The sequence below is a fragment of the Heterocephalus glaber genome, unplaced genomic scaffold, assembly GCF_053883595.1.
Source record: "Heterocephalus glaber isolate CG9 unplaced genomic scaffold, H.glaber_assembly_v1.0 deba00001613, whole genome shotgun sequence".
In the NCBI taxonomy this organism is placed as follows: Eukaryota; Metazoa; Chordata; class Mammalia; order Rodentia; family Bathyergidae; genus Heterocephalus; species Heterocephalus glaber.
Window position 1 is genome coordinate 2,771,533 of NW_028258384.1, and position 20,933 is coordinate 2,792,465.

Here is a 20,933-nt window from a genome sequence, read left to right on the forward strand (position 1 = left end):
CAAGGTTAGCAGTGTAGTCCGAGGACACAGGTGAGAAGGAAAAAGAGAATAATAGGAAAATAAAGAAGAACTCTGAATGAGGACCAGCACAGGGACAAAAAGGGAAGATGAACAATGTGGGAGAGCAAGAGAGTGAGTGTAAGAGAGAGAGAAAGGAAAGAGAAAAGAAAGAAGAAAAGAAAAGTAAAAAAGGAGAGAAAAACAAATATCTGCAAAGAGTAGGGAAAAAAACTAAAGTAAGAGGAGCAAAAGAAAAGAAAAGAGAAAAAAACAAAATAATAGAACTAATTTGGGGAATAAAAAATAACAATGAAGATGAAGGGCTTCTTTCAGGGTATGTCTCTGTTGTCACAATAGACAACATGGGTTGCAGTGTGCAGATATGTCAATGAGTCTCAGCTAGCTAGTCGCAGGCCCATGAGATTCAGGCAGATTTCTGGCTGCAAGTCCCAAGTTGAGCTCCCTGTCTTCCTGTAGGCTTGAACTCCGCAGAGTTATAATTGCAGGTTCCAGCTGCCCTTCCCCTGAAGATAGTCCTGGTCCTGATGGGGGGTGAAGATGACTCCAACTTACCCAGTACAGCGGTCTGGTGGTCCGGTGTCCTCTGTGTCTTTGTAGCGTGGAACCAGGTGGCTGTACAGAGGAGCGGGGGTGGGGGTGGGGGGTGGGGGGGTGGTGTCCAGTGGATTGCGGCCGGGGAGCGGGCTGATTTGGCGTGTTCCGCGCAACTCGCGACATTGCTACGGTGTCCGCAGACCTGCCTGTCTTGTCAGGCCATTATTATGGAGCATGTATGTGCTCTTGCTATGACCTATAATGAATTCCCCTGTATTGCTGCATGCGCCAAAGCTGTTTGCGGCCCTTAGCCTTGCAGAAAAGGTGTGGTACCAATGGCCAGGACACAGTTCCATGACTGTGACAATATTGTCACAAGACTCATGCCTGGTATATATTTTACCAAATGGGAGAGGTCTTTCATTACTATTATCTATCTTTGCTTTGTCCTATCACCCTTAAGACAATCTATGCCAAAAGTGTGGTAGAATGAGCTTGCGCATACACTGCTCTGGTGAATGGATTTGATTGTTGAGTGCGTACTGCTGTGACTAAGACTGCAGCAGAAGGAATGACTTGGCACATTCACCCTGCTATGGCACCCAGTTGGACCAAACTGGCTAAATAGGGACCCACAACTGAATATTGGGACTGCACACGACAACCCATAGACATGTCACGATGGAAAACTCATGGAACTGGGCCCCTCTGGTTAATCCATAGTGTGTGGGATGGTTGGGGTTGACTTATGAGGAAACATTTTGAACCTTCAGTATGGGTCCCAAGATGTATAGAACAGCATAAAGTTAGTGTAACAGTTGGGTGAAGTCCCCAGAAACTTGCCTTAATAACCCACTGGACCAGTGTGAAACTGGTGGAACAACTGCCCTTTCCAAGGGCAGGCTCCTTTTGATTTTGCATTCCCTGGTAGCTCATGGGTTTGTGGAGAAACTGACTGGCCATATTTGCATGCCAACTAGACCAGACGGTTTAGCTAGGGATGTCCTTATCTGCCAGCTACCCTTTTTGAGACTTTATGTGCACAACCAAGTAGCTGGGATGCTGTCAGAGCATGGTATCAGTGGTGGGTTTGCTGTACACCATTGTGGTTTTGTCCCCTTATTGTGCTCTGTGCTTACTGTTGCCCATCACTGGGAAAGATAGAAGTGGAATAACAGGTGGCTGCCCTTGCAGAACATACTGCTAAGGCTTTAAATCATATGTGTGTGGCCTTGATACTTCTTACTACAGAGATAGACCAAACATGAGAGGTAGTACCGCAAAATTGGGTGGTGCTAAACATCCTCCCTGTGGCCCAATGTGAAATATGTGGTCTGTTGGGCACACAATGCTGTGTCTATATACCAGAAAACACACATAATGTCACCAATGCTTTTCAGGGTATGAGGGGGAGAAACTGCCAAAATTGAAGAGGCAACCAGAAACCCACTGCAGGAGTGGTGGAAATCTTTAGCCTCAGGTTGGAGATAGCCCTTGTTTATCCTCAAGGGAAGGCCAGTACTTTTCTGGCTTGCTGTTTATCCATACGTTGCTGCTGTGGTATGTGGGTGAAAGGCTATGAAAGAGGAATTCCAGAGGCAATGGGTCCTGAGTCAGCCGGACTCCAGAACAGACATATGTCCAAGGCTCCAGTGTAAATAGCTTATATAACAAAGATTCTTGCTGGTCAATATAGATAACTTATGTAACCAACATTGCTATTGCCAAATGGCCACTACTGTGCCATCCCCTGTGCAAATGTGCTTGGCTGTGTGTGAGAATAAATATGTCAAATCTGCCCACTGCTCCTTGCCTCTTCTTCCAACTGCCCACCATCAAACCTGTGGAACATTTGCTTGAGTTGTTGAGAAACACTTGGATAATAAAGATGCCCATAAGTGAATCCATGTAGAAGACTGCAAAAGGAACTTTACTAATTACATGTTTCCCTGAAAATAAAACCTACCTGGAAAACAAGGCTGTTTACTCCAAAAGATGCAATGGGGCTCATTTTCAGGGGATGTCTCTTGCAAAATCATGCAAGAACTTGTTTTCCAGGTAGGTCTTATTTTGGGGGAAGCAGGGTTGTTGGCATTTAAAATGGCAATGCTCAGAAGATTTAGAAAGATCTATGAACTACAGGTGGGAATATTCATCCTACCTCAGTGCCTCCTGGCTTCATCATTCCAGAGTTGCAGAAATTATTGCCTTTGTTAATGTGAACCCAGCTCTTTCAGGAAGTTAGGAAGAAAAATGGCTAGACAGTGTTTACTCACAAAAAAATTAACACACAAGATAAAGCTATCCATTCCTTTTCATGGACTTAGTAAAGAAACTCTCAAAGGGGCTTTTATTAGAGAATGTCAAATAAATAAACTTTTCAATTGCTCCCATGTCACTACTGTAAAAAGTAATAAAGTCTGTCACCTAACTCAACTTCAGCTGAGTAGAATAATCAATTAGAAGCTCTCTTAAGAAAATGCTCCTGAGAGCTTTTGAGACAAATTAATCCTGAAACTGAAGCAGTCATGACATACTCAGAGACCACCATAGGAATGGGGAATGGGCATCCCTACCTGTTATTCATTATAAGCACAATTTGTGTTTTTTTCTTCTGGGACAGTCAGGAATCTAAAAGCCATTTGTGCTAAAATCATTACTCATTTAACAAATGTCTACCAAAATATTGCCTCTGAAGACTCTGCTAATACTAAAAGCAGACTTCACATTGGATATTGCTACATAATGTTTTTGAGAAGCTAAACAATTTAAACTTTTAAATAGAAAAATGCTCACCTAATGGGAGACAAGGAAATCATAACTAAAAATTTTACTTTTAAGAAGACTGCAACTTTTGAGCCTCAGCTGAAGTTACCCAGTTACCCAAATATCAGCATTCCTTTAGCTAAATTTAGGTTCCTTCCCTACCAGATCCATCACACCCAATATTCCTCAGGAATAGTGAAAGTCCATAAATTGGTTTGAGAAAATAAAGACCAGGAGCCTGATCCTAAGAACAGGTTGAGAAGAACAGGTTGAGAGAATAGGTTGAGAGAACAGGTTGAGAACAGGTTGAGAGAATTCAAAGAATGTTTAAATTATCTTTTAAAAAATTTGTGCCCATACCTATAGAATGGGCCACTACTCTTCTTGCATGAACACAAAGAAGGGATGTGAACTCAATGGTCCAACCAGGTTTATTGCTAAACCTGAGAGAGACCTCTCTGTGTGAGCAGAACAGAGACGGTGTCTCTTACAGGCTAAAAGGTTTTTTCTACAGCGTTTTTTTGGTGGGCTTTTGAGAGCATGGGTCAGAAAAATGGTGGGCTTTTGGCTTACTTATGTGTTTGAGGAATACTCATAACCTCCTGACATGTCCTCTGGGGACTGCTCGTGACCTAAGTAAAATGAAACCTACATCTCTCTGAGATGGCAGATAGGCTTGTTCAAAATGGCAGTATCCCTGTCTGGGCTCTATCAGTGGGGGTGGGCTGCCTTCTTCCAGAGTTTCTACCCCTTCAAGAGAAGCTAAATGTTCCCTATTCCAGGAAATAATGTGTCTCATTTTTCTGAGTGTGTCCTAAAATCATTGACTAATAAACTCTTCCTGTGCCCTTTACTGATGCATCCTGAAAATTCTTTTTCCAAGATGTGAGTCAGAGAACCTGCAAATTTATTCTACAAAAGGGTAGGTTAGGTTCTTTATTTTAGCCTAGGAATCTCCTCAGACCCAGCTCTGTGACAGTGCTCTATTAACGTGTGCCACATTTTCTCAATGTTCAGCTGATTCTGATTCCCTAGTCTTTAAGGTCATAATATTATAGGCAGCTAAGTTAGATAAAAATTAATATACAGTCAGAGAGGGACTGGGCTATCAGAGAAGTCAGAAGAAAAAATAAAGACATCAGAATTTTGGCTGGAGGCACATCTGAAGAAGGCCAAGCCTCAAGATAAAGATGCATTGGCCAGGCCTACAGGCTTCCCTAAAGGACAAGCAGTAAATTGGAATTATACTATAATTAGCCCTACCTGATACAGGAAGTTCAGATAGGCATCAGTCACCCAGGTGGGTGACCAAAGCATCTAGACCCATCCCTTCCCAAAAATGCCTTTGTTCTTTCCAGGTACCCTTGCTATGTAACTCGCTTCCTTATTGGATCAACATTAGCTAAGGAGCTATGTAACCCTATAGGTTGATTATAGTTTGACCCATGTTGTACTGACATTATGACTTTGCTGTATAAACTACCCCTAACACAGGGCCTCGGTGGCAACCCACTTCTAGGATCCCTCCTTCTCTCAGGATCTATTCCTATTCCCCAATAAACATTTCCTACTCTTAACCTCCTTTGTCCTTTGGAATTCATTCTTCAATTTCGGGGAACACAAACTCAGCACATCTGATACCTAGCAGGTTGGGAGTTATTTTCTCCTATATCAATAATAAACTCAAAAAATTTTAATTAAATTTCTTTTATGCTCTTCAGTCTTTTTTAAAAATTTCATGAAACTGAAAATACTTTTTTCATGTCAAATACAAACTATTCTGTTTAGCTAACATGGGCAAAATGCATGTTAACAGTTCTGAAGACACTTTTATCTTAATCTTTTAAACATTTACTTAAGTCATGTGGACTAAAAGACATTTGGGTTTATGTTTTCCTAATTTCTAAAGTTGTCTTATTTTTAAATCAATCTGGTACCATCTAAACAATATATAAACAGTAGTACACACACAAACATAACATATAATGCACACCAACACACATAAAACAAATACTTGATTTATCATTTTCCAGATCTTTTTTTATTTACTAGATTTTTAAAGTTACATTATTGGCATGATTTTGTTTTTCACAGTCTAAAAAATTCTTAATCCTAAATTTGCGTGTAAGAAGATGAGAAATATACATCTGAGACTACTGACCCAATTAATCTGAGTTTAAATTTCCTAAAGCTTCTCCCTCTACCTTATCATAGATCTTAGTCAATTTAGAAAGCTCTTTCCCCAGGTTTTAAGGCATTTTCCATTGTGCTAAAATTTAGACATAGTTGGTCAGAAATTTACACATCTTATCCTGGCTCTATTGTTCAAAGCCTCTAGCGTGGAAACAAGAAACCAGTTTAGGACCAATATTTTCCCCCAAGAAAAACACAAAAAGAAGGCATCTGTAGTCAAATCCATCTATTTTTTTAAGTTGAGAAATGAAGGAGGCAGTAGACAAAAGTCAATTTCCATCAAACAGATACTTTGACAAATATTTGAAACAGAATGAGTTTAAAATGAACCAATGACTGTTAGCCAAAATGAGGGGAAATTTAAACCCCAGTAAGAAATCAACCAATATTATCCAAGTAGCTACATAGTCAATGGACAGAGAAGGGTCCTGCTTGTGCTTATCGCTAATCCAAACAAGGGCGAGGAAAGCAGCTATGGATACTATCCTGGCCAAAGGTACTTCAGAGAATCTTTTTAAGGACAGCTGGGTGAAATCAGAGTGTGCTTTCAGTTATAATGGCCATTATATATAAAAAAAATCTTTTTCTAAATCACAGGTAACTGAAATTTCTCTAGGGAGCTACAAAGTAGTACAAGCACTTTATTCCTGAGCAAATCAAATTGATCTCTACACACATCCCAGTGTCTCTAGTCTCTCAAAATCTCTTAATCCTAACTTTCCTGTCAGACAAATGGTTAAAGAACCTTGAGCTCCAGATTGGCTCATGAAAAAGCCTCAGAAAAGTTCAAGAGCCACAATGGCTGGCATAAATCTCTAGATGGGTTCAGAAGAATCCCCAAAGATGAGGAAAAGGAAGGATGAGGCCTAGTGTCTCTATAGAATGGACTTAAGCTTCCATCTGAGTAAAGTCTTACAGGGTATTGCCCCATTCCCAAATGGGAAGCTCCCTGGCCTAATTGAGTGTTCCATCAGGTCTTAAAGAGGAAGAAGTTGTACAAATTGTGGAAAAAGTAGATACCTGGATGATAAAAATGTAAATATATTACAATAATGTGTTTAGCAATGTTTATTGGGGTGTGTCTCCCATAAGTTTATGGAAATTGCAGGTGATACCATTAGTGAATAAATATAGGAATAAATGTTTGCAGGCAGCTCTTTCTTTATTCATCGAGGGGAGTCTTGTCCAGCAGTTTTCTCAAGCCCAGGGAGTCCCCTTTTAGTTATTTTAATCAGAACATCCTATGTTTTTAGATGACCTGTGAGAACCAGATCATAACAATTAGCACATTAATTTTGACCAGTGAAAGATTCCCAAGTTGTTCTACAGACAACAACCAGTCTTGACATCATTTTGATTGACTGGCAACTTGGATAGAAGCATGTCCTTAAATTTAATGACACTTATTTTACCTATAAGGCATCTTAAGCTACAGACAGAAATATTTGAACCTATATACACTGTTTTCCATGGAGATCCCAAAAAAGGCAAAAATAAGAAAAAATTGTGGAACTCAAAACAGCTGTAGGTGTTGCAACTGGTCATTAGCACAAATTGGACAAATGAATGGACAAACACACACAAGACAGTTAATTGTTCATAAACCAGAGTGAACTCAGATGTATTTGGGTATGGCCTTTTTATGACTCAAGCAAAATTATTATTTTAATAAGTGTGGTAAACAAAACAGTAGTGACACTATTCACACAATCTACTTAGAGGGAGGAAACTTTTTTATCCATCTGGTTCACCAGAGTGGTTGGTGTTTTCTGAAAAAAACAAAACAAAACAAAACAAAACTTGAGGTCTATTGGTTGGTTCAGAGGAGTATGAAGTTCATAGTCCTTCTTCATCTTCTGGCGTCTCAGGCAGTTTCACTTTTACCCTGGAGAGGTGAATCCAACTATTTCCTGTATCTTAATGACAAAAAAAGTGGTTAATAGTGTTGTGAGATGTTGTATTAGGCAACACTTTCCTGATGGTTGGGCTGCCTTCTGAGGGTCCCTGAGGCTGAAATAAAGAACTTAATCAACCCCTTTCAAATACATATGCAGGTTTGCTGACTCCTGTCATGGAGAAAGAATTTTCAAGACATATCAGTAAAATATGGATGAGAAAGGTTTATTAGAGTGGAGTGCAGGTGCACAAGGAAATGAGAATACAGTTGGGAACTAAGAATCCTTTATGTGTTTTGGGAGGTGGAAATCTGTGGAATTAGATAACTTATACTCTTAGTCCGTGGGAGAGGATAGCCCACCCCCAGTGAGATAATGGTCTATTCCTATGAAAAATCCCAAAAGGATGGTCCACTCATGGGTGAAAGTGATTTGCAAGTAAGAGGGAATGAGCAGAGCCATTTGTAGCTGAAAAGAATTTGCTCAGGTTTGCTGTTTTAGAAGAAAAAAAGTAAATAAATTGGGCTTGTGTTTTGCAGTTTTTCTTTAAAGTACATGTCTTAGTTACTTTTCTGTCATTGCTGAGACAAAATAACTGACACCCAAAGTTAAAAGGAGGAAAGGTTTATTTAGTCATAATCAGCTCTCTATATGGCAGAGTGGCTTGGCAGACAGGCCTTGCAGAGGAGAAAATGTTCATGGTGGCCAGATGGTAGCAAAAGCAACAAGAGACCTTAACAGTGTCTTTCTGCCCCTTTTATCTTAACTAGACCACTTAGGGTGGGTAGCACTCACACCCTTAATCATAGTGCCCTTGAGCATAGCATTGCACCATGAATCAATCCCACACACTCTAGATCCATCCACCCCAGAAAAAGGCCCACCTAGGAGGCTTTGAGGGAACATCTAAACACAAGCCATAACATTCTGCTCCAGCCCCCTAAATGCTCATGCATATCCCATTAGGCAAAAAAGCATTTAGCCTATCTCTAGGAGTTTCCAAAGTTCTAACAGTTTCAGTATTACTGAAAACACTAAGTCCAAAGTTTCTTTTGAGATTTAAGACAAATTTTTAGCTGCAAGCCCCTGTACAAATGAAAAGAAAGTTAAACACTTCTAACATTCAATGAAACAAGATGGGCATTTCCATTCTAAAAGTTATAAATAGGGGGATACAAAGGAATGGGACCAAAGCAAGTCCAAAATCTAGGAGGGTAAATATTAAATCCCATAGTTTCACTTCCAGCATCCTGCTATCTGTGGCAAGCTGTGAACTCCAAAGGGCTTGTGTGGCTCTGCTCCTAAGGCACTGTGGTGATTTTACCTCCCATGGCTTTTCTCTGGGGCTACCTCCGCTCCCTCCTTGCAATTTTCTTCAGATGATCTGTGCTCCTGGCTTTTCCAAACTTCTGCAGTCTCTATTGCACCTTTGGTTTCACACTCACAGCTTTACACATTGCCCTCTCAGGGGCACACTGTCTGGCCTCCCATTCCTTTTTCTGAAATCTGGGTGGAAGCCTTCCTGACCCCACAACTCTTGTATTCTGCATGCACCTAAAACCAACACCATGTAGATGATGACAAGATCTGCCACCAACCAGAGCAGTAGTCAGGCTTCTTTCTCTTTTGGCTGTAGGAGTACAGTGCCTATGAACCAAATCCCAAGGAACAACTTCCCTAGGCTGCTGCCATTCTGGAACACAGTGCTCTAGAGCTCTCTTTTTATTTTTATTTTATTTTTATTTTTGGTACTGGGGATCGAACTCCAGTCCTCGTGCTTGCGCAGCATGGAGCTCTCTTTTTAAAGCAAAGCCTTTCACTTTTGCATTTTTGAGGCTGCAATGGGTAGAGTATTGCTGCTTTTTTGTAATGCCCTCAGGCCATCTTTTTATTTTCCTGTTCTTTCTCAGCAATTAAGACCTCCTCTGCTCCATCTTTTCAGTCTACAGCTCTGTAGGGGACCTGATGGGAAGATTGAGGCCTAATTGGCCTCTTCTATGAGCACTAAGAAAGAGGCCATGCAAGATGGCTGACATGCCTCAAGGAAAGTAAAAATCCTGTGGTTTACCCAGACAAGTACCATGGAGGGAGGGAGACAGGTGTAACCTGTATAACTCTAATTGCTTGTGCCTGTGTCTAAGTGAATAAAGCCAAATTGTGCCAGTCATGTAGGGTTCTATGGCAAGCGGAGACGAGAACCCCTTGGCCTTCCAGATTTTACCCTGATTCTGTGTCTCTTTATTTTTCATCCTCAACACCCTTTGTCAGGATTGAGCTCATAGGCTGGTTCTACACAGTTCTACCAGAGCTTCCTTTATGGCCAAACTCAAACTGTTTTAAATCATTTGGTGGGCTCTTTGCTCTTGATTCACAACATAAATCTGGCTAAAAGCCCCCAACAGTAGCCATGCCACTGCCTCCACATTATACTGTCTTGAAATTTCTTCTGCCACATTAATTAGTCCATCAACCTTAATTTCAGTCTCAGGCAGTCTCTGGATATGAGCAAAATGCAGACAGACTTTCTGCCAAGGCATACATAACACATCATCTGGAGTCTAACAGCCAATTCAGTCTTTCTTCCTAGCAGAAACCTCCCAAGTCTGGTCTTTACTGGCCAGATTTCTATCAGTCTTCTGTTCTTCTGAGCTCTGACCAGAATCTCCCATGATCCCCTCTTCATGTCAAAGCTGAAAAGCAACTGAGTTCTCACTAGGGCCTTGACTAACAGACCTGAGCTTCTCATAGTTCACAGGTTTGGGGCATCTTTTGTTGCATACCAGCTAAAATATAACTTTTGTTTAGTTTCTCCACCCTCTCTGTTATAATTCCACTCAGGCCCTTCCTGAGGCCCAAATAATGCCACAGTTGGCTGATCCTCAGAGGGTGAAGCTTCAGATTTCATCATTGGCTTGCTTTGCAGCCTTTATAATCCTTTTCATTTCTGCTGCTGTGCAACAAGAAATGAGGATGAATTGGACATCTCATCAGGTCACATCCAAAGCCATTGTTAGGGTATGGAAACCATCAGCAAACTTCAGGATCCTTTGACAATCTACTCATTTTTTCCTTGCACTGCTGAACATCTGTAAGTGGAAAAGAAACTACCATGTGAACTGTACTATCAGTGCTTGTCACTTCTCGAAAGGGTAGATCAGTGGCAGGCTCAGATGCACCGTTCCCTGAGTCTAAGGCCCTATGGTAAGTAGACCCAGACCTAGTATGGGATGGACTCAGGAGATGGCCTTTATCTCCTGAGGTACTGACTAAGCAGGTTGTTGAGGAGGTAGTCTGTGGGAAGAAGGAGCTAATAGGAGCGAGTCCTCTACAACATCAGCTCCTGAGAGATGATGACTTCTAGGGTACAGATCAGGCCTCTGGTGGAGAGGCATAAAGGCTTGAATATAAGGCACCTCTCTGATCATTTGTCTTGCTCCTTACAGTAAAGATATAATTGAAATATTTCAGGTTGCTAAGGGGTGGCCACATCTCCTTTTCCCCAAGTGGATACATAGTCCATTTGTTATTACACAGGCATATAAGACAATGTCTTTGAAGGGTCTTAGTGTGGGACTTGTTCTAATGGTTAAGAAGACATTTAAGCAGGGACTCAGAAGGAATAGATGAAGTTGTTCCCATCTGTAGATAGGAGGAGCAAAAATTAGGGCATAGGTTTAGCCTCCCAGAGGTTTAATCTGGTCAGGCTGCACTCCCTTCCAGGGATTTAACCTGACAAGTTTGTACTTCCCTTCAGGAGTTTAACCTGGCAAAGCATTTCCTTCCAGGGGTTTAACCTGGTAAGTTTGTACTTCCTTCCAGGAGCTTAACCTGGCAGGGGATTTCCTTTAAAGTCATCAGGAGTTTAACCTGATTAGGGTGAATTCCTTGGACCCATTGAATTTCTCCTATAAACACAATTCATCTTCTGGTTGGAGAGTCCATAAGTGAGATACCTTACTGGCTGAATGTTCCTTAGCCAATTAAAAGGGAATGAGACCCATCCCTAAGAAAACTCCACTAACTAGATTAAGCCATAAAACATACACACATGGTGACAGAATCTCACAATAACAGTCAGGCACTGTGCCCCTTCAAATAGCAGTATAAACTTAAAGCCATAGTTTTTGCAATGAAATTAAAACTGAGTAAAAAAGAGAGCAAACCAATATTAGCAAGCTTCCCCAGGAAGCAACAGCTCTAACCAGGTGGGTTTGGGGATTCAGGGATGAGTCAGCTAGTCAGTTCTGCTGCCACCTACTGCTGCTGCCAGTGCCAGCGGCGGCCAGCCAGCTCAGGTAGAAACAGGCAGTGGGAGCTTTAAATGAATTGATTCCTCCCTTCTCATGTGGGAAGACCTTGTACCACTTAACCCTGTTTTCTTGAGTTATCTGGAACCAACAACTAAACAAATGGAACATTCTGATACATGAAAGCCTGAGGGGGAGAAGGGATTGGAGAAGGAGAAGGAAAATTACTAAAACCCATGGAAAGGAGGCACTCCACGTGAGTACATGCCTAAAGATGAGGTACAAATATCCTTGGCACTAAACAAAGAGCTGCTGAAATTCAGGACAGGTTACCAAGTACTCCACAGAGAATAACAACAGTTCAGGTGGGCCAGGTTCATATCTACTGGTCCCCTGCTGTGGGTGGCTACACCAAAGTGTCTATCGGAGGCCTTCTCCCCTTCTCCCACAGCCATTTCCCCTGCTCTGTTTCGCTTAGGCCCATCCTCACTGAGACATGTTCCACAGCCTCCAGGGTAGACTTTTCACATTATGTAGATCAAAAGAATATAAGCCCAACTTATCCAAAGGGCCCCTCCTGTTCCCCATAAGGACAGAAGACTTTTGTCCAACAATCTAGTCTTTTTCACATGGTGATTGGTCCACCTCTCCTTCCAGGAATCCATTTCTCACCCAGAAAGGAGGAAAGGTTGCCTCCCAACAGAGTGAGGAGTTACCTTCTTTGCTGGCTGAGTTGTCTGGTTGTTCACTTCTACTGAAGTATCCAAAATTTTCGGGGTTGCTGATGCCTTTGATGTCTAGTGAGGTTTCTGGGATGCTGTGCAATAAAGTCCCTTGGCTCGTTGTCCAGTGAGGTCTCCCAAGGTAAAGTCCTCCTAGCTTTACTAGTTGAGTGGGCCAAAAATAGTCCAGGTTCTTGTGTATGATAAGGAAAGAATTGTCAAGTGTACACCTGATGGTAGGTAGTAAGTAGCTACATTTATTGAAGATCAGAGACAAGGGTGAAAGGAAAAAGGGACTTGGTAACTCAAGCTTCCAGGATTTATAGGGTCAGACACCACTGATCCAAGGTGCCTCCCACTGTCTCTCACTGATGTGAGCAATCTGCATGACCTGCTAAGCTTAAATCTGGATAATCATTAGGGTGGTATTTATTTATGGTTGAAGGGAGGGAAGGGAAATGGTCCACATAACTTCCCTGTTTTAGGATTATGGAAGCATAATCACCAGATAATCATTAGGGTGGTGTGATGGAGGAAGGGAGTGACTCACTCAACTCCTTTGTTTCTAACTGTACTAAATGGGCCAAAAATAGTGCAGGTTCTTGTGTAGGACAAAGAAAGAATTTCCAGGTGTACACCTTGCAGTTTGTAGTAATTAGCCACATTTATTGAAGATCACAGAATGGTAGGAGCAGGAATGGGGAAAGGGAAAGTGGAGAAGAGGGCTTGATAACTCAGGCATCCAGTATTTATAGGGTCAGACACAGTGATCTGCCACCTGGGGCATGGAAACATCCTAAGCTTTTGTTATTTTATTTTGTACTTCTTTAAGGACAATGGAAGCATGGATAATCATTAGGGTGGTGTGTTTACAGTTGAATGGAAGGGAGTGGCTCACTTAGCTCCTTTGTTTCTAACTGTACTAGACTCAAAACTGATAATGAATTTCTAGAATACTAGAAAACTCTGGCCCTTGAAATAGGCACACATTCTTATGTCAAGGATTAGAGTTTTCCAGTACTTTTTTCAGGATGAACAGTGTTTATCTGTTCCAGTCTCACCAGGATAACATCAAGGGATCAGCCAGGGACACACCTCTTCTGAAACTTGGAATCCTTTTGTTTAGGATGATGGGTTCTGGCAGAATTCTTTCCAAGCTCTTGGTGTTTTGAGTAAACAATTGGACTAGACACACAGAAAAAGTGGCCAGGATATACCTTTACTCAAGGCAGAAAAGAAATATGCTCTGTAGAGTGAGAATAGACCAGTGGACAAACACACAGCAGAGGTCAGGACAAAGAAAAAGGGGTTTTTAAAAATCTGAAATTCTTGGATTGGCTTATTCCTCATGCAAATAAGGCACTGAGACAATTGTCCTATAAAAATTGGCCTGGTGCCAGATGTAAACAGCCCTATGGAAAGACATACTTGGCAACACCAGATGTAAATGAAGAAGTGGAAATAGCACTTTTCTGATTTTTTCCATGTACAATGCTCAGGAACCTCAGTTATCCTGGATCCTGTGTTCTGCACATGTCTCTGCGTCTCCATGATTTTAACAGATTCCACTCAGTTGTTGAACTGGTTTGCCCCAGAGCTAACCTCCTACCTCACTTTTTCCAAGCTCACTGGGTGCTGGTGAAATAGTTCCTTGTAGTGTGGAAATCTGTCAGGTAAAAGGGCCGAAGACCAAGACCAGACCAGGCCACAACAAGCCTTTATTAGGGGAATAGATCTGCCGGGCTGTCTCTGAACAAAGGAGAGACAAAAGCAATATGGCTGGGGCAGGGAGAGTCTTTTATAGAGACTGGGGTGGGGTTTGTAGGGGCTGAGGCGGGGTTGACTGAGGTAGTGACTCGGGAATGGAGGAGTCGGTGATGTCACTAGGTGGTAGGAGGTGAGCGAGTATTAGGTTACTCTCTAGGTGGGAACAGGGGCATGCTGGGAAGAAGGGTTTGTTCTTTGGTGGGAGCAACCATCTTGGCATGACGTCACACAGGGGAAGGGGCAAGGCACCATAGGAAGAGGGCAGCAACTATACATAATAGCTGCTGAGGTGGTAGGAGACCTATCAAAATCCTTGCTTTTGCTATATTTTGACTGAGAACTGCTCTCAGCTTCTAGAAGAATCCTCAGATCCTTGTGAAGAATCCTCCTTCATAGACAATTAATAGCATAACTGGTTGCTTCTCCAAAGCCAGAAAGAGAATCCTTTGCTTTGAATCTTTCTTTCAGGAAAGGTTGTGTGCTCTTTTAAAGGGTGTGCCCAATTAAATAAGGCCCACTCAGAATAATCTCCCTTTTGTTAGCTCAAAGTCAATTGATTAGGAATTTTAATTGCATCTGTAAATTTCTTCACCCTTGCCATATAATATAAATAAATTACAAGAATGATATCATATTTAAACATCCCATCCCTACTCAAGGAGGTGGGGAATCATACAGATCATGTATACTAGGGGGTGGGAATCATGGCAATTACGTTAAAATTGTAATTTTAACTATGACAAAAAAACACCCTGGTGTTTAAGATCAAGGACATGTCCAAACAAAAACCTGTACATAAATATTCATAGCAGCCAAAGAGTAGAAATTCACAATATTATGAAAGTGACTATTCCTAATAGCCAAAAGGTGGAAACAACTCAAATGCCCATCAACTGATGTCTAGATACACAAAATATATGGTGTACCATACAATGACTTATTCGGCCCTGCAAAGTGATGAAATATTGGTACATGCTACAACAAACATGCTAAATTAAAAGGTCCAAAAGACCATATGATTCCATTGATAGAAAATGGCCAGAATAAGCAAGTCTCTGGAGACAGAATTAGATTAATGGATTGCCTTGGGCTAGGTAAATGATGGAGCACATGGGCTTTCAATTCTGGAGGTGATAAAAATGTTCTAAAATTGATTATGGTCCTAAAATTAATGGTTGCACAACTCTATGAACACACTAAAAATACTGAATTGCACACTTTATATCATATGCAAATTATGTCTAATAAAGCTATATAAACTGTTGTATTACTTATTAAGTTCTTTGAAGTATGGCAATTCAAGCTGTTTTCTCTTCCTTCAGTGGTTGTAAGTGAATGTACTATACTACTCATAAGTGGATATAATGCCTACTTCACAATGTTGCTGTGAGGAAAAAAGAGAAGAAAATTGTGAGGAATTGTTTTGTAAATTGCAAAATGCTATACAAAGTTTTAAAATTATTGTGTACTATACATCTTTTCACTCAAGGAAAGATCATTTTTAAGGCTCTCTTAATAATTGCACCCAATATATTCATTCTGAGAATATCATTTCTATATTTCCAAGATTAAATCTTCCCTAGCATTTCTATTTACTTTTACTTAAAAATAGAAATCGAGAACATTGTTTAATACTATGCTATCATCTATTATAAGTCTTTTATTTAACCATCCTCAATTCTTCTTAAAAATGATTTAGCATTTTGCAGTTTACAAAACAACTTATCACAATTCTTTTTTCCTCAAATCAATAAATTCATCCAGTATCAAAGTTAAACAAGCCCAATATCTTCAACCGTTACTCAGAAATTAAAGTACCATTGCCCTTCATCTGACCCTTTTACATGTAAGAGATAAACAAGGGCTATAGGTTTAAAAGTAAGATCTTCCCTAGGGTCTATGTATAATAAGTAGTGTTTACAGTTAGGGTCAAGAGAAGTATAAGAGATAGGGGACTAGAAGAGCCATTTTATTTAATTGGAACTAAGAATAATCCATAAAGATTAGGGGAATTTAGCTCAGTGGTTCCGCCTCCTGCCTTGCAAGCGCAAGGTCCCAAGTTCGATCTCCCATACCAAAAAAGATTAGAATTCTTTATAATTTGAAGCAGAAGGTGAAATCATAAAGAAAAAGATAGATTAACAGGCATGTCAATGATATGTTAACATGCTTTCACTAATAATACTAAAGGGAGAGGTTACATAAAAAAGTAATAAAGTATATTTATGTCGGTAAACTGAAAAATGAAAACAGCTGATTAATCATTTTTAAAAATTTAAAGTTTTGTAATATTACTTTGTATTTTCAAAAATAATAAATATAATATAAAAATAATCAAGAATAATTTATGTACCATGGAGTGATTCTAGAGACAGATTCTTAGTATAATTGTCACTGACTAGAATGGGTCTGTGCTTTAGTTATAATTGAAAATTAAAACTAAAGCAATAGTATGAATTTACAGGCAAAATCTTCAATTAAAAAGTGACAGAAAATAAAGGGAAGCACATCTCTGACAAATATCCAACCAGTCCCCTAACAATGGAAAGTAAGAGAAGATGGGAAAAAGATTTCAGTTTGAAAAACTGAAGGGAGCACAGTTCTGAAGAGGTGGATCAGACTTGTCCATTCACAAAAGGACAGATACCATGTTTATGTGGTGCTGTGGTGGACTGGGGTCCAGTTGATCATTATCTCAGTTATGGTTTTTGTAACTGTGGGAGAATCCTCATGACTCAATGGGCAATTTGATTCCCATGACTTTTGGGGTCAGTCTCAGTCATGTTGAGGCTCTGCTGGAACCCAGGGTGACTGTAGGTTTAGGGAAATGGGGATTTCTGGGAATAGCCAAATGTTCCTGTAAATCTCTTCTTCTGGTATCCTCAGTCTTGAATGGTAATGTTAGAGGCTATGTACATTTTGGTTAATGAACCTTGTTTTGCTAACTTTTAGATAGATATTCCCTAAATTACTAACATGAATATATGCAGAAATGAGAAGAATTTGACTAATAGTTTTACAAAATGAAGGTGAAGTTTTGTTCTACTTTTAGTTACCAATTTGGTATCTCTTGGTCCAAGTAAAGAGTTACAGTTTTTTAACAAAAACTGTCGGGAGCAATGCTACACAGTTTTAGGGAAAAATCCTAGTTCTCTTGCCTACAGGCCAGCTATGGCATTTTGAGACATAATTCCATTTTGGCCCCCGGTCACAACTGAGACCTCAATGAACCGGTGATGCTGTGATGCTCCAGGACAAGATTATACCAGCTGAAGACATCCTGGGAGGAACAAAATCTTCATCTACTCAGTTCCTCATTGTTCTTGGATTGTTACACCTTGTTTATCCCGATGTACTGAACTCTCTGCAAGTCATTTGCTACATTTGTTTCTCCCCATGTACTGAATAAAAGGTGTGGCAAGCTCCGGGGCTTTCGTCTTTGCTGCCCAGAGCAGCACTGATCAGACCCAAAGCTCAGCTTCTTCTCAGTCTCATTTTTCTACCTTTCCTGTATAATAAGTTAATTCGCCTTGTACTGTCATGGCTCGCAGGAGACTAGGACTTACTGCAGAGGTTCTAGTAACGTCCCCTTTCCCTGTTCCCTACAAAAAAATCACCTTTAAGTCCTTGTCTCAGAAGAAGATACAAATCATGATTTTTAATGATTAACAACTTAAAGGGCCCAATGGTCACTTGATCTTGAATTGGAACTTCACAAATTATGATCCAAAATGCACCTTTCCTCTTCTTAAATCAATTATCTCAGGTGTTTTGTTATAGTTACACAAAGCTTACTAACATGCAAACAACATTTGAGTCAAATCATTGAAGAACAGCGAATTAATTTCTGTGGAGTTTTTAAATGCTATACTCCATTTTGTATATGCTGCTACAAATATTTTTATAATTTCAAAGAGGGTTTTCAAATATTACTATGGAATATTTTATTTCCTTAAGATTTGAAAGAAGAATAGTCTAAGTCATTAGGTTCTGAGTCTGGAAAGATTTCATCCTCAACTGAAAAGGTCAAAAGAAAATATAAGCAACAAGTGAAATAAAATGATATTTTCATTAAGAACTATATAAGTTGAAATACCAGTAAAAGTTTATGTTGATAGTAACTATTATGTTAAATCAAGAGAGGAGTTCTAAGGTGATCAATATTCTTGATTTGAACAAAACTAGCAATGGCTTAGGACATTTGACTTACAGTACTAAAACCAGAACAGCCTTGGGCATACCTGACTTTTTTTTTTACTTGGATGTCTAGCAATAATTATGCTACACTCTTCTTGGATGCTGGCTGATGATGTTGAAGACGACAAATTTTCTAATATTAGAAGAGACAACATACAACATGAAACAGGGAAATGACAAGTAAAACCAAACACTCACTTTTACTTTAATTACTTAACAATTTACCCCAGATGTCACTCCAGCAGTGCATTTGCTTATGTACTGGCTATCCTGAGCATTGCTCAGGCAGGGGTCATTTCAACCAGTCTATTCTTGCATTGAATAAATTTGATAAAATTGTCATTTTTATATTTCCTGTTATATTTTAAAAATTAACAAAAATGCAATTTTTGGTCATCCTGTATTTAAATAATTGGACTGGTGATGGTGCACCTTATGTGCTCTTTCATTTACTTAATAAATTTGTATAGCAAGGCACTATGACATTTAAAATAAGCATTGTAATGGATACAAAAGTAAAATGCCACAATAATGGATCTTCTCCTTTAAAGAACGCATAGTCTCGCAAAGATCATAAGTAACTAAGGCAAAAAATAATAAAAGAAGTACCAAATGTAACCATAAGCAACATTGCAACATTTCTCTCTTATTGGTGAGAGAAAGAGAAAAAAAATAATTTTTTTGTGGTACTGGGGATTGAATTCAGGGCTTTCACACTGAACTCCATCCCAAATCCTCCCCTCTCTAATTTATTTTTTATCTTGAAACAGGGTCTTCTTACTAAGTTACACAAGTGGGGCTTGAACTTGTGATCCTACTTTCTCAGCCTCTAAGAGTGCTGGGGTTATAGGCATGCACCACCATGCCCATCTTGAAAAAATAATGCTGACTAAAGGCAAGAGGTACACATTGGAGAATACATGACTATTACGGTTTAGATACAAATGTCTCAAAAGTCTCATGTGTTCAGAGGTGGGAATTTCAGAAGGTGATTGGATTACTGGGGCAATATACTCAACAATGGGTTAATCCACTGATGAGTTTGCTGTTGAATGTGCCATTAAGAGGTGGGGCCAAGTTGGAGGAGGTGGTCACTGGGGGCATGTCTTTGGAGGGTCTCTCTCTCTCTCTCTCTCTCTCTCTCTGGCTCTACCTGTTTTTTCTGCTTCCTGGATGCCACAAAGTGATGAGATTTCTTCTGTGATCCCCTTCTACCAAGGCATTTATGCCTTGGAGCCAGCTTACCATGCACTGAACACTCTGAACCCATGGGCCAAAATAAACCTCTCCCACTTCAAGTGTCAGGTACTTTGTCCCAGACACAGGGAAGCTGACCAATACAATGACATAATAAAGCATGTTTGAATTGAGTTTTGAAGGATAGAATTCTAATATGAAGAAAAGTGAAGGGAAAGCATTCTAGGTTAGTGAATGAACAAAAGTAGAAGTATACAGAATGTTTTGCAATACAGTAAAAGGGAAGTAGCGTCAGGTGAGACTATAGAAATAGGACAAGTAAGATTATGGAGGTCTAATTATATTACTAATGAGAGGCAATGTTTACTGAGCTCTTTTTTATGTTTAGCATACATCATGATCTCCTTAGCTGATACATCCACTCTATGAGGTAGACACTATTCTTAGTCTTATTTCATGGATGATGAAACTGACATTTGGAAAGGTTAAATAGCCTTAAATCTAACAAGAAGAAAGTGTGGTATAGCAAATATTCAAACCCAAATCTATTTTACTCATAGGCTTATGCTCTTAACCATTAAGCTATTCTATTTAAGCATTTTGGGGTTTATTTTGTAAATAATGGAAGCCATTTGAGGAGAATGAGTGAATATGATTTGTGTTAGGAAGCTAACTGACAAGAGTGGGAAGGATGGATTGGGAGAAAGAGAGACTAGACACAAGGAAACCAACTCATACACTATGCCAACACTTTAGTTGAGAGAGGATGAAGGGCTGAAAATGAGTAATGGCAAAGCATATGAGATGGGGACAGATTTAATATTGTGGGGGTAGATTGGACAGCATTTGAGACTGCTCAGATGGGAACTGTGAATGAAAGCAAGAATTCTAATCATGATGACTGGGAATATGATGGTACATTAAATGAGAAACAGTATGCAAAAAAAGGAATGCATCACTATTACATTACTGGAACAAAATATCTGACACCTACAGCTTAAAGAAGGAAAAGTTTATTCTTGTGGTCTCAGAAGTTTAAGTCCAGGTAAGCTGACTCCAAGAAAGAAATGGTATGGTGGAAGGGCACAATGGAATAAAGCTATCCATTTTATGGTGGTGGGGAAGCAGAACACAGGGGAAGAGTACCAGCAAAAGATATGCCCTTCAAAGACATGCCCCTAGTGACCCCCCTCTAACTGGGACCCACTTCCTAACAGCACATTTAAATATGAACTGATCTGTGGACTAATCCATTGATGAGTACAGAGGCCTCATGGTCTAATCACCTTCCAAAGCCTCACCTCTGAACAAATAAAACTTTGGAGAACATTTTAGATCTAAATCATAACAGGGTATATGGAAGACAGAAGGATGGAAAGAAGTAATGGGTATGG

The 20,933-nt window shown here is 40.0% G+C and overlaps 1 long non-coding RNA gene across 2 annotated transcripts in view; it reads right to left on the bottom strand.

Annotated features, from left to right (window-relative positions):
* Positions 1 to 765: 765 nt before the first annotated feature.
* LOC110346220 (uncharacterized) overlaps positions 766 to 20,933 on the bottom strand; it is a 59,809-nt gene continuing 39,641 nt past the window's right edge. The window contains exon 3 of one of the 2 annotated variants that reach the window (XR_015445578.1): positions 766 to 6,772. This is a non-coding gene — a long non-coding RNA (uncharacterized LOC110346220). The other variant, XR_002390124.2, reaches the window with a different exon arrangement.